The sequence below is a fragment of the Neoarius graeffei genome, chromosome 9, assembly GCF_027579695.1.
Source record: "Neoarius graeffei isolate fNeoGra1 chromosome 9, fNeoGra1.pri, whole genome shotgun sequence".
Taxonomy (NCBI): domain Eukaryota; kingdom Metazoa; phylum Chordata; class Actinopteri; order Siluriformes; family Ariidae; genus Neoarius; species Neoarius graeffei.
In genome coordinates this window covers 20,937,297-20,952,380 of record NC_083577.1, presented here as the reverse complement: position 1 = coordinate 20,952,380, position 15,084 = coordinate 20,937,297, and positions in this window count along the sequence as shown.

Sequence of the window (15,084 nt, the reverse complement as noted above, 5' to 3'; positions counted from 1 at the left end):
AGAAGCAAAATCAATAATAGAAAGAGATGCACAAAAAAATAATAAAAAACATGAAAACCAACACTCATAGGCTAAAAGAAAATTATTTGATAAGAGGCATAAAACCAGCACAGATTTACATATTGCAGTGGTACATTTAATTTGCTTCAAATGCAAGTGAAAACAAATGGGTTTTGAGTGCGGCTTGGAAGAGTACATTTGAAGAGGAACCCCTGATGTACATCCATCCATCCATTATCTGTGATCACTTATTCTCTGCAGGGTTGCGGGCAAGCTGGAGCCTATTCCAGCTGACTATGGGTGAGAAGCGGGGTACAACCTGGACAAGTCGCCAGGTCATCGCAGGGCCTTTTTTTTTCTCTCTCTCTTCCCCATATCTTATTCTTTTTTTATATTTGTATATGTAAATATCTAATTTAATTTATCTAAAAGTTTTTCTCTATTTTCTATTCTCTGGTTATCCTGTAATGATGCTACTGGAATTTTAATTTCCCTGAGGGAACCTGCCCAAAGGGATCAATAAAGTTCTATCTAATCTAATCTAATGTACAGCAGTAAACTATTCCACAGCTTCAGTGCTGCCACTGCAAATGCACAAACACCAGTTGTTGTTTTTTTTCCAATGATTATCTAGGAGTCGGTAAAAGAAGCTGGTCAGTGGACCTCAACAATCTTAGTGCAGTAAGTGGAGTGAGGAAATCGGCTGTATTAGAAGGAGCTAGCCCATGGAGCACTTTTAAAAATGAATAATAGAATCTTAAACTGGATCCTGTACTAAACTGGGAGCCAAATGTAGGGAGGTCTGGACAGGAGGAATGTGGTTCCTGTTCCTTGTACCAGTTAAAAATCATGCAGCAGCATTTTGGATTAGCTATAGGTGTGCTAAGTCTGACTGACTGATCCCAGCGTACAGAAAATTATCCAAGTGAGATGAAATAAAAACAGGAATAGGTTTTTCCCTGTCCTGGGGAAAGAGAGATATGACTTAATTTTTTTAAAATTGTCCTACACTGGAAGAAGCTACCCCTAATAACAGTGTTTATTTCTTTGTCAAATTTAAAATCAGAGTCAAACATGACACCAAGATTTGTAGCATAAGGTCCAATATATGGAGACAGGAACCCTAGGCTTCCTATAATGTGTTTTTTTTGTCAATTTAGGGGGACCAAATAAAATCACTTCAACTTTAGTTACTGAACATCCAACTTTCGATGCCATTCAGGTAATCGTGAAGCCTGTTCAGGGACTCAGAATCATTAGGCCACATTGGCAAGATATATTTGAGTATCATTGGCATAACGGTGAAAGCTGAGGTTGTGCTTCCGAATGATATCTCCTAGAGGGAACAAATATATAGAGAAAAGTACAGGTCCTAAAATAGACACCTGAGGTAATCCAAATTTAATAGTAACCACAGAAGAAAATGACGTACTTATATTAACTAAAAAGGTTTGTTCTTTGAGATAAGACACAAATCAATTTAGTGCTGCACTTTAAATACCTACATAATGTTTCAGTTGTGCAGTCAGCACATCCTGATCCACAGTGTCGAAGGCCGCGCTGAGGTCTAACAGAATTAAAATAGCACACTTCCTGAAGTCAGAAGTCATTTTTTTACCTTTAAAAGTGCAGATTCAGCGCAGCGAAATGCTCAAAATCCTGACTGAACAACTTCAAATATATAATTTGCTTTCAGGAATGAGACAAGCTGGGAATATATAACCTTTTCCAAAACTCTGGAGAGAAATTATGGTTTTGAGAACGATGGTCGGAAGATATTGTAATACCTGTGATCTAAGGTTGGACAATCGCATATTTGAAACATTGAGGAACTGTGTGATGAAGCACTATGCTGCAGGACATCAAATGTTTTTCTTTAAAACATTTTGATGGGATTACATCAAGGGGAGATGTGGTAGGTTTCATAAGGGAGACTATATATTTAAGGCAGGGCAATGTGACAGGTTCAACGTAATTAAAAGGTGTCTGTGCACACTTGACGGAGAAAGAGGTCTATACAGGGCTAGTAAAACGACCTTTTTTTAATTTTATCAATGAAATAGATTAAGAAACTGTCACATGATTCAACAGATGCTTCAGGGCCATAAGCCACACAAGTGTTAAGTAAAGTGGTAATTGTGCTAAACACAATATTAGGTCTGTGAGGATTTTTTGAAATGATAATCAGTTAACCAGGTTTCTGAAGAATAAATTTCAATCTGCTTCTGATCTCTCTCAAGTAACAGGTGCTAAATGATAGAATGAATCATGTACTGCTTTACACATTTCAAAACTGCATGGAACAAGCATGCAGGGCTGTCATCTTATCCTGCAGCAGGTACTCTCAATGACATAACCATCGAGGAAGCAAGCCACAAGACTCGAGACTTGGTATAGAATTTGAAGTTGTAATCTTTTAAAAACTTTAGTAGGTTTGCTCAAGTTTGCTTGTTCGGGAAAACTTTTTCAAGAAAGTGCTCTTGTCTTACATCACTCGGTGTCATGAGCTCAAACTGTCAGATTGAGCAATTTTTCTCTGAAAATTAAAATACAATCTCTTTGTAGAAGAGCTAATGTGAGGAGGAAAAATTTTTGTGACTACTAGATTTCTCTCTAGAATGCTGCATTAACAGTTTTTACTTGATTTTCAGAAACACACACACACACACACATACAGTGGTGCTTGAAAGTTTGTGAACCCTTTAGAATTGTCTATATTTCTGCATAAATATGACCTAAAACATCATCAGATTTTCACACAAGTCCTAAAAGTAGATAAAGAGAACCCAGTTAAACAAATGAGACAAGATTATTATACTTGGCCATTTATTTATTGAGGAAAATGATCCAATATTACATATCTGTGAGTGGCAAAAGTATGTGAACCTTTGCTTTCAGTATCTGGTGTGACCCCCTTATGAATGAAATGAATGAATGAACCCTTTATTGTCACTTAGTCACAAGTACCAGCGAAATTAGCCATCAACCTGTCTGTACATATACTGTACACATACATACAATTGACACAGGGGGAATAGACAGGACAGGAAGACGGGGATGAAAAATACAGAGTAACATGGGAGGAGAAAAAAGCAACCCCCACACTATGCTCCTGTGGGGAGTACAGTGTGGGAACATTAAAAAAAAACACAGTACACTTTACAACATGAAAACTCGGGACTCGTGGGGGAAGGGGGGAAGGGAGGGGGCGATCATGGGAGGGGGGTAAGGAGGGGCAGAGATATAGGTAACCCAGCGCAAACAAGCAGTCCGGTCCTGCAGCCACGACGGCACTTACCCACTTGTCACACTGGGGGTAAAAGCAGTGACCATAGGAAGTGGGGGAAGGAATACGAGAGAGTCTCACTGTAGTGATCTTCAGGGGGAGTTGTTGTCCCAGCAACAGCCTTGGCCAAGGCCAGTGCTGTCTGAGGGAGCCGAAAGCAGATAAGATTGGGATTGTTTGGTCTTGGGGCAAGTAGACGCATTCCTTTACACAATTACTCTGTCCATTCTGGTCTCCGAATCGATCCATTTTCCTTTGCAAAGCCAAAAGCTTCTCCATGATGTTATCCATGTTGCAGTTCCAATAGCCACAGTCTGAGTCCCGACAGCTCTGCCCACCGCTTCAATCATGTCGGGCAGCTTTATGGGGCTTTGGACAGCTGTCACCGTTTGCTGATTTCCTCGATAAACCAGGGCAATGCCTAATCCAATCAGCAAACGTCCTGTAATCATGGTTCCGAATAGGTAGATGTCTTCAATGTCCTCCACAGAAAGAACCGCCAGGCACACGACCGGCTACCTCTCCCACACGTCCATTGTGTAGCCAGCTGCAAACGTTCCGGCAGGACAGGCTGGTTCCCCCGAACCCAGGCTTCTCATCGAGAAGATTGTGTCAATTGTGTGAAGAGACCAGTTTATCAATTCCATGATTTTTAGTTTGGAGAGCAGTGCGGAGAGAGTCTCTCAAAAGTATAGACAACAGACAGATGAGACAGCAGAAGCAGGGAAGATAAGGGAAGGGAGAGGCAGAGAAATGCGACCGCCTTCCGTGAGAGCACGGAGAAAGACCAGCAATAACTGCAACTAAACATTTCCGGTAACTGTTGATCAGTCCTGCACACTGGCTTGGAAGAATTTTAGCCCATTCCTCCATACAGAACAGCTTCAACTCTGGGATGTTGGTGGGTTTCCTCACATGAACTGCTCACCTCAGGTCCTTCCACAACATTTCCATTGGATTAAGGTCAGGACTTTGACTTGGCCATTCCAAAATATTAACTTTATTCTTCTTTAACCATTCTTTGGTTGAATGACTTGTGTGCTTAGGGTCATTGTCTTGCTGCATGACTCACCTTCTCTTGAAATTAAGTTCATGGACAGATTTCCTGACATTTTCCGATAGAATTCGCTGGTATAATTCAGAATTCATTGTTCCATCAATGATGGCAAGCCGTCCTGGCCCAGATGCAGCAAAACAGGCCCAAACCATGATACTACCACCAGCATGTTTCACAGACGGGATAAGGTTCTTATGCTGGAATGCAGTGTTTTCCTTTCTCCAAACATAACGCTTCTCATTTAAACCAAAAAGTTCGATTTTGGTCTCATCCGTCCACAAAACATTTTTCCAATAGCCTTCTGGCTTGTCCATGTGATCTTTAGCAAACTGCAGACAAGCAGCAATGTTCTTTTTGGAGAGCAGTGGCTATTTCCTTGCAACCCTGCCATGCACACCACTGTTGTTCAGTGTTCTCCTGACGGTGGACTCATGAGCATTAACATTAGTCAATGTGAGAGAGGCCTTCAGTTGCTTAGAAGTTACCCTGGGGTCCTTTGTGACCTCGCCGACTGTTACACGCCTTGCTCTTGGAGTGATCTCTGTTGGTGAACCACTCCTGGGGAGGGTAACAATGGTCTTGAATTTCCTCCATTTGTACACAATCTGTATGACTGTGGATTGTTGGAGTCCAAACTCTTTAGAGATGGTTTTGTAACCTTTTCCAGCCTGATGAGCATCAACAACGCTTTTTCTGAGGTCCTCAGAAATCTCCTTTGCTCGTGCCATGATGCACTTCCACAAATGTGTTGTATAGATCAGATTTTGATAGATCCCTGTTGCTTAAATAAAACAGGATGCCCAGTCATACCTGATTTTCATCCCATTAATTGAAAACACCTGACTCTAATTTCACCTTCAAATTAACTGCTAATCCTAGAGGTTCACATACCGTACTTTTGCCACTCACAGATATATGTAATATTGGATTATTTTCCTCAATAAATGATCAAGTATAATATTTTTGTCTCATTTGTTTAACTGGGTTCTCTTTATCTACTTTTCGGACTTGTGTGAAAATCTGATGATGTTTTAGGTCATATTTATGCAGGAATATAGAAAATTCTAAAGGGTTCACAAACTTTCAAGCACCACTGTATAAGCCACATTCACTGGATATGAGCAACCTACTACTTTACTACTAGGGTATCAGTTCATATACCGTGAGTAGAGAAAAACAAAATGGCTTTATCAAGTACAGGCTTAGTCAAAATTATGTTAACACTTAAATGGTAGAAACCATTTATTCACAAAACATACAACATATGTGCAAGATGATTTACAGGATGGTCTCAACCTGTTCGCCATCGTGTTTAGCATATAAACGCCAGCAAGCAACAGTACCATTTAATCTGTCACTCATGGCATACGTCTATCTGCAGGAGAAAAATAATCCATTAGTGTTAACATAAATCTGATTAACCCTGTATTTAAAAGAAACAGAAATGGTTAAAAGAATATAGTTTTCTTTTTTTCCCCTCCAATGTCTCTGTTCCACACTCCAGCCCAGTTGGTTGCGGTAATGAACCTTTAAGTTGATTTTCCAACCACCAAAAAAACCCTAAAGAAGAAAATATCTGCACCTGTTACAGAACCAACCAAGGATGAAATAAAAACTGTACTCGGAAACAAAACTCCAAAAACTACAAAAATAAGCAACAAAATATGTAATAAAAGTATTTGATGGTAAGAATGTATCTTAATTTTTCAAGAATGATTCCATCCAGCCATCCATTCATTATCTGTAGCCGCTTATCCTGTACAGGGTCACAGGCAAGCTGGAGCCCATCCCAGCTGACTATAGGCGAGAGGTGGGGTACACCCTGGACAAGTCATCAGGTCATCACAGGGCTGACCCATAGAGACAAACAGTCAGTCACATTCACACCTACACTGGTGCTTGAAAGTTTGTGAACCCTTTACAATTTTCTATGTTTCTGCATAAATATGACCTAAAACATCAGATTTTCACACTAGTCCTAAAAGTAGATAAAGAGAACCCAGTTAAACAATTGAGACAAAAATATTATATTTGGTCATTTATTTATTGAGGAAAATCATCCAATATTACATATCTGTGAGTGGCAAAAGTATGTGAAGCTCTAGGATTAGCAGTTCATTTGAAGGTGAAATTAGAGTCAGGTATTTTCAATCAATGGGATGACAATCAGGTGTGAGTGGGCACCCTGTTTTATTTAAAGAACAAGGATCTATCAAAGTCTGATCTTCACAACACATGTTTGTGGAAGTGTATCATGGCACAAACAAAGGAGATTTCTGAGGACCTCAGAAAAAGCATTGTTGATGCTCATCAGGCTGGAAAAGGTTAAAAACCATCTCTAAAGAGTTTGGACTCCACCAATCCACAGTCAGACAGATTGTGTACAAATGAAGGAAATTCAAGACCACTGTTACCCTCCCCAGGATTGGTCGACCAAGAAAGATCACTCCAAGAGCAAGGCGTGTAATAGTCGGTGAGGTCACAAAGGACCCCAGGGTAACTTCTAAGCAACTGAAGGCCTCTCTCACATTGGCTAATGTTAATGTTCATGAGTCCACCATAAGGAGAACACTGAACAACAATGGTGTGCATGGCAGGGTTGCAAGGAGAAAGCCACTGCTCTCCAAAAAGCATTGCTGCTCGTCTGCAGTTTGCTAAAGATCATGTGGACAAGCCAGAAGGCTATTGAAAAAATGTTTTGTAGACGGATGAGACCAAAATCGAACTTTTTGGTTTAAATGAGAAGCGTTATGTTTGGAGAAAGGAAAACACTGCATTCCAGCATAAGAACCTTATCCCATCTGTGAAACATGGTGGTGGTAGTAAGGAAGCTGTTCTCTACAGAGGAATGGGCTAAAATTCCTCCAAGCCGGTGTGCAGGACTGATCAACAGTTAGCGGAAACGTTTAGTTGCAGTTATTGCTGCACAAGGGGGTCACACCAGATACTGAAAGCAAAGGTTCACATACTTTTGCCACTCACAGATATGTAATATTGGATCATTTTCCTCAATAAATAAATGACCAAGGATAATATTTTTGTCTCATTTGTTTAACTGGGTTCTCTTTATCTACTTTTAGGACTTGTGTGAAAATCTGATGATGTTTTAGATCATATTTATGCAGAAATATAGAAAATTGTAAAGGGTTCACAAACTTTCAAGCACCACTGTAGCCTAACCTGCATGTCTTTGGACTGTGGGGGAAACCAGAGCACCTGGAGGAAAGCACAGGGAGAACATGCAAACTCCACACAGAAAGGCCATTGTCAGCCACTGGGTTCGAACGTAGGACCTTCTTGCCGTGAGGCAACAGTGCTAACCACTACACCACCATGCCGCCCTCAATAATTATTATTTTTTCACAAACTGCTATTGTCATTTCACCAGTTTGTTTGCATTCTCAGCAGAAATGATTTTGTCGGACATTTTGTATAACGATTTTATCAAATTTGCAAAAAATAAAAATGCTGTTTCTCAAAATCCAGTGAATGTGGATATAATAAAACAGTTATTCCACTCAATCTCATCGTATGTGGCTCATAGCTATCTCAGCGCTCTGTGCCTCGTCAACTATCAGCTCATGTACAACTCGATTTCGTGGAACAGCTGTTAAATATGCACACACACATTATGATTTTCAAAAACATGGAATTAGTGCTAATCCAACACACTTCATTTCCCATAGGCTACATGCTCGTGCTAACACAATGCATGCAGCCTTGGCGGGGTATCCCCTCTCCAACTCACCTAAGAGTTTCGAATGTCACAGGTAATAACTCCTAGTAATTCTTGAAAAATAAAAAATATACGTTGTTACCATCAAATACAGGAAACTGGAAGCTAGCTGAGGTAGCGGCCCATCCGAAGAAAGGGGACCATGAGGTTGCCAGTAACAACCATTCTATATCTTTGTTACCTGTATTGTCCAAGGTCTTGGAGTGTATTGCACATGACCAGTTTGTCAGCTATCTGACATCTAATAATCTACTCTCGGTTCATCAAAGTGGAAATGAGAGATGTCGCTCAATGGAAACTCTGGGGGTTCTCTTCAATAATCATTTGTACAAGGCCATTGATGAGAAAAAGGTGATTGCTGTTGTCCTGCTAGACCTTACCAAGGCATTCAATAGTATCAACCATCAGAAATTATTTACGAAGTTACAAGACCTCAACGTTTCCGAGATGGCCCTAACATGGTTCCAAAGTTATTTGACAAGCAGGAGACAAGAAGTACGCATTAACAGTTCCCTCTCAAGTCCCTTGGGTCTAAAGTATGGTATTCCACAAGAGTCCATCCTTGGTCCCTTGCTCTTCAACCTGTCTATTAATGATCTACCATCAATTTGCAAGGCATGTAATGTTTAGTCATATGTCAATGATACCAAGCTTTACATCTCATTCTCCAACAAAGAGATCAACAGAGGACTGAATGACCGCAAGCAAGACCTACTGTGGGTGGCTGCTTGGTGTTGTAAGTACAGTTTGCTGATTAATCCTGACAAGACCAAGTTTTGTGTGTTTGGATCAAGCAAGATGCTCAGTCAGATAACGCCAAGGTCTCTAACTGAGTGAATGACTGGAAGCTCCTTCCCCAAGAATGTAATGGGTAGGATAGGTCCTACCCATTACATTCTTGGGGAAGGAGCTTCCAGTCATTCACTCAGTTAGAGACCTTGGCGTTATAGTCAATAAGAACTTATCATCCGATGAACATATGAGGACTCTAGCTGCCAATCTAATAAGCAAACTAGTAATAAGTAGGATACAATAGAATAGAATGCCTTTATTGTCACTGCACAAATGTACAACAAAATTTAGTTTATCAAAGGAGAGCAAAGCCGCCGCATACGTGTGCGCCGCCACTCTTGGGCACTTCAGCTCAAGGCTGTCCCATGTTAACCTAACTGCATGTCTTTGGACTGTGGGGGAAACTAGAGCACCCGGAGGAAACCCACACAAACACAGGGAGAACATGCAAACTCCACACACAGAAAGGCCCCCATCAACCGCTGGGCTCGAACCTAGAACTTTCTTGTTGTGAGGCAACAGTGCTAACCACTTACACCACTGTGCCACCTTTTTATTTTAAGGATCCATCACCTTTTTGACTGGCAGGCACTCTTTACAATCCTTAACTCTTTAATTTTTACTATGCTTTTTTTACTGTTCTACTGTCTGGTTAAGTGCCAGGAATTCAAATATTCAAAAGTTACAACTAGTCCAGAATGTTGCTGCCCAAATTCTATCTGGGCAGCACAAATATGATCACATAACACCTACTCTTAAGGAACTTAAGCTTTTGCCTCTATGATTTATTAACCATAAGAAATGTTGTGCTTGTGTATAAATGCATGAATAATATTGCCCCTAATTATCTTACGAGCTTGTTCAGGAAATGCTCCAGTATACATCAACATAATACTAGGGATAGTAACAACCTGAATATCCCTAAGTGTTGTCCTGCCGAGGCACAGAACTCATTTCTTTAGAGAGGGGTCTTAGTCTGGAATTCACTCCCAGAGGCAATTTCCAAGTCTCTATCAGTATCCATTTTTAAACGTAATTTAAAGTTGCATTATTTTGAGAGGTGGCTGCACATCTACTTCTGATAAGTTTGATGATAACATTGTAAATAGTACTCTTATTAGGGTTTGATAACACCATTTTATATACTTCCATATAATATTTCCATTTATTTCTATATTATTTGTAATTTAGAATTATTTATATTTTTATAAAACACTTGTAAATTATGTATGAAGACCCCATTTTGAGAACCTAATAAAGATTATTGTGTGTGTGTAATGAGCACAAACTGCTGAAAAAGTAAATGCCAATACCTTTGTTTTAACCAGCATTAACTATTTCAGCAATTTGTGCACTACAGTAGCTCTTCTGCGGGATTGGACCATATGGGTTAGCCTTCGTGTCCCATGCAAATCAGTGAGCTTTGGCCATCCATGACCCTGTCACCAGTTCGCCAGTTGTCCTTCCTTGGATCACTTTTGGTAGGTATTAACCACTGCATACCAGGAACACCCCACAAGATGTGCCATTTTGGAGATGGCACATCTTGTGGGGTGTTCCTGGTTCTGCTTTCAACACATCAACCTCAACAACTGACTGTTCTCTTGCTGCCTAATATATCCCACCCCTTGACAGGTGCCACTGAAACAACAATATAATTCAATTTACCTGTCAGTATTTCCAATTTTATGACTGATCAGTGTATATAATGCTCTAGAAAAAATTAAGAGACCACTGCAAAATTATCAGTTTCTCTGATTTTACTATTTATAGGTATGGGTATGTGTTAGAGGAACATGAACATTTTTGTTTTATTCCATAAACTACCCCAACATTTACCCCAAATTCCACACAAAAACATCATCACTTAAAAGCATTTAATTACAGAAAATGACAACTGGTCAAACTAACAAAAAAGATGAAGTGTTTTCAGACTTTGAATAATGTATAGAAAATCAAGATCGTATTCAATTTTAAACAACATAATACTCATGTTTGAACTTAGGATGAAGTCAGAAATCAATATTTAGTGGAATAACCCTGACATTTAATCACAGCTTTCATGCATCTTAGCATGCTCTTCCACCAGTCTTTCACGTTGCTCTTGGATGACTTTTTGCACCAGGAGTGGCATAAAGTCAATCAGCTCAGCTTTGTTTGATGGCTTATGACCATCCATCTTCCTCTTGATCACATTCCAGAGGTTTTCAATGGGGTTCGGGTCTGGAGATTGGGCTGGTCATGCCAGGGTCTTGATCTTGTGGTCCTCTATCCACACCTTGACTGACCTGGCTGTGTGGCATGGAGCACTGTCCTGCTGGAAAACACAATCCTCAGAGTTATGGAACACTGTCAGAGCAGAAGGAAGCAAATTTTCTTCCAGGATAACCTTATACGTGGCTTGATTCATGTGTCCTTCACAAACAAAAATCTGCCCCATTTCAGTCTTGCTGAAGCACCCCCAAATCATCATCGATCCTCCACCAAATTTCACAATGGATGCAGGACATTGTCCCTTGTAGGCTTCTCCAGATCTCCATCTAACCAATAAATGACCAAGTAGTGGAAAAAGGTGAAAACTGGATTCATCAAAGATGGCAGCCTTATTTCGGTCCTCCACAGTCCAATCCTTTGGTCTTTAGCAAACCTTAGCCTGACTCTGCTTCTCATTGATGAAGGGCTTTTTTTTCAAGCTCTGCATGACTTCAACCCTGTCTGAATCGTCCTTGCTGTACACTTAAACCCAGCTGGCATTTGCCATTCTTTTTGTGGGTCACTTGAGGTCATCCTACGGTTGTTGAGTGACATTCAAAGGAGTTGACGATCATCCTGGTCAGTGGAGAGTCCTTTTTGCCCTTTGCCAGTCTCTAACTTTGTTGTCCCCAATGTCTGCTGCTTGACATTGTTTTTATAAACTGCCATCTTTGACATTTTGAGGATGTAAGCAACCTGATGCTCACTGTATCCCTCAGTCAGTAAAGCCAGAATTTAACCCTTCTGTTTCTCACTCAGAACTTTTCTTTTTAACTCTTTTGGCATGATGAATAGATACTTTTGTATTCCAATTAAAATTTAAGATACTACTAGCACTGTTTTTGCCATCCAAACTGGTCCTATTGCAAGAGGATAGTAATGACCACAGTAGTGATTTTTTATACTTTTCCTCATTAAATAAGATTTTGTTCAGGTGATCAGCTAATCAGTACACCATTAAATAAAACGAGCTGTGCTTGTGTTGGAATTCCCAGTGGAATGAAATGGCTGCCATACACAGAGATGCTGATTTAAGAAAAAAAAATTAAGTGGTCTCAATTTTTTTTTCCTAGAGTTGTGTGTGTGTAATATCTCTCTCTCTCTCTCTCTCTCTCTCACACACACACACACACACACACCTCAATTAGAATACTGTGAACAAGTTTGTTTTCATAATTGAATTCAAAAATGTAAACTTTCATGTATTCTTTATATATTACATGTAAAGTGAAATAATTCAAGCTTTTTTGTTTTAAGTTTGATTATGGCTTACAGCTCATGAAAATCAGAAATCCAGTACTTCAAATTATTAAAATACTTCCTAAAAACAATCAAAAAATGATTTACAATACAGAAATGTCGACCTTCTGAAAAGTATGTTCATTTATGCACTCAGTATGTGGTTGGGGCTCCTTTACCACGAATTACTGCATCAATGCAGCGGGGCATGGAGGCGATCATCCTGTGGCACTGCTGAGGTGCTACTGAAACCCAAGTTGCTTTGATACCGGTCTTCAGCTCATCTGTATTTCTGAGTCGGGTATTCCATCTTCCTCTTGAGAATACCTCATAGATTCGCCATAGGGCTCAAGTCTGGTGAGTTGACTGGCTAATCAAGCACAGTAATATCATGGTCAACAAACCATTTGGTAGTAGTTTTGACACTGTGAGCAGGTATTAAGGCCTGCTGGAAAAGGAAATCGGCATCTCCCTAAAGCTTGTCAGAAGATGGAAGCATGCAGTGCTCTAAAATCTCCTGGTAGACGCTGTGTTGACTTTGGACTTTATAAAACACAGTGGACCAACATCAGCAGATAACATGGCACCCCAAATAATCACAGACTGTGGAAACTTCACACAACTTCAAATACCTTGGATTCTTTGCCTCTCCACTCTTCCTCCAGACTCTAGGATCTTGATTTCCAAATGAAATGCAAAATTTACTTTCATCTGAAAAGAGGACTTTGGACCACTGAGCAACAGTCCAGCTCTTTCTCTCCTTAGCCCAGGTAAGACACTTCTGACATTGTCTCTGGTTCAGGAGTGGCTTGATATTCGGAATGCAACAGTTGTTGTCCCTTTCCTGAAAACGTGTGTGTGCGGTGGCTCTTGATACACTGACAACAGCCTCAGCCCACTCGTTGTGAAGCTCTCCCAAGTTTTTTAATCGACTTTTCTTGACAATCCTCTCAAGGCTGTGATCATCCCTTTTGCTTGTGGACCTTTTCCAGCCAGCCTTTTCAGCAATGATCTTCTGTGGCTTACCCTCCTTGCGGAGGGGGTTGATCATCATCTTCCAGACAGCTGTCAAGTCAGCAGTCTTCCCCATGAGTGTGGTTGTGTGTACTAAACTAGACCAAGTGTAGACACAGTGTAGTTTTACTCAAACTCAAAATAAAATAATTCTCATATTTTGAGGGTTTTTTTTGTGCTGTAGGCCATAATTATCAAAATTAAAATAGAAAAATGCTTGAAAATTTTTAGTTTATGTGTAACTGTCAGGAAACCAGCGTTGAGACAGATGTAACCGCAGGGAAGTGTTTACAAGCATGTAAGTGTTTACAAGTATGCTATAAACAAATGTGAGGCAAGGTCAGAGAAAACAAGCAAACCCGAGACAAAACAAACAGAAAGCAGTCACTAAACAGAACATAAAACAGAGAGTCATAAAACAGAGTACTTAAACATGGCTCAGAACAAACATGAGATACAGTGTTAATACTTCACAAAAAGTGTTAGTGTTGGCAGTGTTCTTTTAAGCATGCGCTGATAGTGCTCCAAATCAGCGACAGGTGTGTGCAATGATCAAATTATCCCAAGGGCACTCACAATGAGCATGCGCACGGCTGCTCAAACAGCACCAGGCTCAAGCGCGTGAAAGCATGACAGAACCGCCCCCCAAAGTGCTCCCTCTAGGAGCTAAAATCCTCCTTGGGCTGCCTTGGGGTAAGGGGCCTGGCACATGAAAATGTCCCCTCAGAGCTCCGCTCTGGGTCTGGGCAGATGTGGCACTGGAACCTGGGCTTATGCAGGGGCTTGGGCTCAGGTCAGGCCTTGACCTGGGGCATGAGGATGGATGAGAGCTCAGACATAGATACTGGCTTGGGTATGGACTGAGACATGGATTCAGGTATGAATGCAAGTTCAGATAGACTTCTGTGGTTGGTAGAAGAGAGCAACTGGACTTGCTTGAAAAGTCTTGAAGACGTTTTGCCTCTCGTCCGAAAGGCATCCTCAGTTCTGTCTGTCTAATAGGGAGTATCAAGTATTTATCCTCTCAAGGATCATAATAGAATCCGAATCAGAATGCTGATGGCTGCATTGAAGGTGGCTGATAGATGTCATAGACACCCACCTCTGTTCAGTGATGGTCATTCCAGGTTGACAAAAATGAACGATCCTCTCTGGCTAAGATGTCTGCCAGTTTTCTGGAAGTCCTCTCATACTCCCGCACTAGTCGAAGGGAACTCATCCCAAAGTGCGTAGAAACATATCTGTGAAGATACTCAGTCGTCCAGGTACATAGTAATCTGTGGTTGGTAGAAGAGAGCAACTGGACTTGCTTGAAAAGTCTTGAAGACGTTTCACCTCTCGTCTCTTCAGATAGACTTGGATTCAGGCTTAGACATAGGCTTGGGCTCTGGATTAGACATGAACAGGGGCTTTGGATTAGACTCAGACATGAAGAGGGGCTTTGGACTAGACTTGGTCTCGGGATCGGGCTCCAGCCAGGACATGGTATCTGGACAGGACATGGATTCAGGCATAGACATGGTTTCAGGCATGATTCTGGGCATCGACCCTGATGTCGGCATGGATTCAGGCACGTATTCTGATTTAAACTCTGACCTTGGCATGGGTACTGGCATCAACATGGGCATGAATCTTGGCATAGGTACTAGCATTAACATGGGTAAGGTCTGGAACATGGGCTTGGATCAGACACTGGGGTGACAATGT